At 47.5% G+C, this 3,545-nt stretch overlaps 1 pseudogene; it reads left to right on the top strand.

Moving 5' to 3' along the window:
• The first annotated feature begins 442 nt into the window (after positions 1 to 442).
• LOC144368513 (microphthalmia-associated transcription factor-like) lies at positions 443 to 2,616 on the top strand (annotated as a pseudogene).
• The last annotated feature ends 929 nt before the right edge of the window (positions 2,617 to 3,545 follow it).

Here is a 3,545-nt window from a genome sequence, read left to right as displayed (position 1 = left end):
TTGAAAAGCTAACTAGCAGAGAAGGCTACAAAACAATATCCTTGATAAACAAATGTGCAAAAAATCTTCAACAAAATAGAGAATAAATTCCATCAACATATCAATATCTATCTATATCTATATAGATATAGATATAATGGTTAAATGCAGTTTAGCCAGGGTATATAAAGTTTCAATATATGAAAAATAATATGATCTGTCTACTAAAAATCTGAAGAAGTAAAGCTACCTGGCCACATCAATTGATTCATAAATTATTTGACAAAATTCAACATCAATTCATAATAAAAACTCATAGGGGCAAACTCCACCAGGCGGGTTTCGCAGAGCTGCGCAGGGTCCAGCGGGACCAACCACCACCTCCCTGGGCGCCCTACTCTGCCCTGGCTTGGAGCAGCGTGGGGCCTCAAAGCTGGAGCCAAGCTGAAGCCAAGCTGGAGCCATGCAGTGGAAATCGGGGATCCTGCTGGGTTTCAAAGTCAGGGAGGAGTTTCACCAAGAGCCCAAAACCTACTAACAACTCAAAAGTCAGCCCCTGAAGAGCAGCAGTTCTGCGGAGCATCCTGGGACCTCCAAGCCTTGCATAAGCTCGTCCAGTATGACATCACATATCTTGCTACACCAGCAGCTCTTGTGTGAACAGATGCAGGAGCAGGAGTGCAGAGAGCAGCAGCAAAAGCTGCAGGCAACCCAGTTCCTGCAGCAGAGAGTGCCCGCGAGCCAGACACCAGCCATCAATGTCAGCGTACCCACAACCCTTCCCTCTACTACCCAGGTACCCATGGAAGTCCTTAAGGTGCAGACCCACCTTGAAAACCCCACAAGTACCACATACAGCAAGCGCAGTGGTAGCAGGTAAAACAGTACTTTTCTACCACTTTAGCAAACAAACATGCCAACCAAATCCTGAGCTTGCCATGTCCAAACCAGCCGGGTGACCGTGTTATGCCACCGGTGCTGGGGAGCAGCGAGCCCAACAGCCCCATGGCCCTGCTCACACTTAACTCTGTGATAAAGAGGGGTTATATAAGTTTGAAGAGCAAAACAGGTGGAGAGCGAGTGCCCCAGCATGAACGCACACCCACAGGCTTCATGCTGCAGATGGATGATGTCATCGAATCAAGTTATAATGCCTGGAATCAAGTTATAATGAGGAAATCCTGGGATTGATGGACCCCGCCTTGCAGATGGCAAACACTGTTACCTGTCTCTGGAAACTTGATCGACCTTTATGGCAGCCAAGGCCTGCCACCACAACCCCCCATCAGCCCCCATCCCCAGCCTCAGGATCAGCAACTGCTGTCCTGTAAATCTCCCCAACATCAAGCAGGAGCTCACAGAGTCTGTAGCGGGAGCCTTGGTCAAGGAGAGGCAAAAGAAGGACAATCACAACCTGATTGAATGAAGTAGATTTAACATAAATGACCGCATGAAAGAACTAGGTACTTTGAACCAACTCAGGGGCCCCACAGACCACATTCTCTGACTCCTTTGCCCACTGACAAGCTGGAGGGCTGGGAGAGGAACAGATCCTCTTCCTGCTTCTGGCGAGGTGGCACCTCTGCCAGTGGCCGTGTAACTCCGTCAGCTCTGGATCATCCTGGCATCCCTATGAGTTCCAGCGCCAACCTGACCTGATGCTTGCCTATGAGCAGGTGGTCTCTGATGCTGACCAGGTGACCCCTTCAGTAATTCCAGTGTCTGCAAGGCCTAAGCCCTGCAACCCCCAGTGGGGAGCCCACTCCTGGCTCCCTGTCCCCAAACCAGCCCCAGATGTTCCTTCTGCCTTTGCCCTTGTCTTAGTCCCTGATTCTGAATACCCTCTATTTAAATGCATTTTAGGTTGCTCCTTTTCTGTCTGAGCCCCAATGCATAAAGATAGTATTTAAGTAGATAAAAGATTGATTATAGTGCAAATAAAATTGGGACAACTGGCTAATCTTTAGGATAAAGTTTATTTATTCAGTTTATAAACATGTTTTCCATGTGGATCAAAATTTTGAATGCTTTTGTATGTACTTAGATGAGGAAAATAATTAACCTTTTAAACATGATATTCTTTTAAATCATGCCTTCATAAAATAAAATAAAAAATAAAAAACTAGGTACTTTGATTCCCAAGTCAAATGATCCAGACATGCACTGGAACAAGGGAACCATCTTGAAGGCATCCATGGACTACCTCCAGAAGCTTCAGTGACAGCAGCAAGCTAAGGAGATGGAGAGCCAGCAGAAGAAGCTGGAGCATGCCAACTGGCACCTGCAGCTCAGAATCCAGGAACTCCAGATGCAGGCCCGGGCTCACATATTCTCCCTCATTTCATCCACGGGTCTCTGCTCCTCAGATCTGGTGAACTAGATCATCAAGCAAGAGCTGGTACTGGAGACTGCAGCCAGGACCTCCTGCAGCACCAGGCAGACCTGGCATGCACCAGCCTGGACCTCACGGAGAGTACCTTGGCCTTTAGCAGCACCCTGGGGCCAGCAGCCAAGGGCGCCCAGGTCTACAGCGTCCTGGCGTCCAACCTGGAAGACATCCTGAAGGACGATACACTCTCTCCTGCCCGGGTGACTGACCCACTCCTGTCCTCCATGTCCCCGGAGGCTTATATGTAGAATCTATAAAGAATTCTCAAATTTATCACTGAAAGAACTTATACGCCAAATTCAACATTAAAATAAAAAAAAACTATTAAAAATTACAAAAAAATAGAAGAGACATTTCACGGAAGAGTGTGGTGAGCCGTTCCTGTGGACTGTGGTCGCCATTACATGATGGCGCTGGCTCCGTTGTGGTCTGTGAAGGACAACTCCATATCAGAGAGAGTTGGCATGTTCCCAGCTCCTTATCAGAGAAAGTTGGCGTGTCATTTTCTAGCACCCTGTGAGAAGGGTACACGTGGCAGCTTTGCATTGGGGTTCGAGGTGCTTTATTAAGGCTGGGAGGGGCATCCAATTATTATTCCGGGTAGTAGAAGTAGAGTAGAAGAATCATTAAAAGAATATCAGGGGCCTGAATAAACTGCTGAAAGAAGATTCCTGAGTCGCGTCTTCCTTGCGGGCAAGGGGGTCGTGACAAGTGGTGCCGAGACCCGGGAGAAAAGAAACAAAGAAACACCCAGGAACCAGAACTTTCAGCAGTCAGGGAGGTGCACCGGTAAGTCCCAGGTAAGGTGGGACCCGCTGTTAAAAAGCGGAGGCTCCTCTATACATAAAGAGGGAGCATTAAAAGGTACCTGCTCCTCTGTAAAAAGAGAGAGCGTTACATCTCATAGCAATTGCACTCTGTATTTTCGTTTTTGTTTTCTGTGAATGTTCGTTTTGTTTTGTGTACTTTCACTTTCGATTTCTGTGTTTTCTTGTGTTGCGTCATGGGTGCCGTGACTTCAAGTCCACTCCTTCTGGCCTTAGATGGCCTTTTACGATCCAAGGGACTGGAGGTGAAACGCAGTACCTTAGAGAAATTTTTACAGAGGGTGGATACAGCTGCACCGTGGTTTGCATTTTCAGGCAGCCTCACTACACCCAGCTGGGATAAATTAGGC

Source organism: Ictidomys tridecemlineatus, chromosome 2 (assembly GCF_052094955.1).
Source record: "Ictidomys tridecemlineatus isolate mIctTri1 chromosome 2, mIctTri1.hap1, whole genome shotgun sequence".
Classification (NCBI taxonomy): Eukaryota; Metazoa; Chordata; class Mammalia; order Rodentia; family Sciuridae; genus Ictidomys; species Ictidomys tridecemlineatus.
This window is presented reverse-complemented; position numbering and strand designations above follow the sequence as displayed.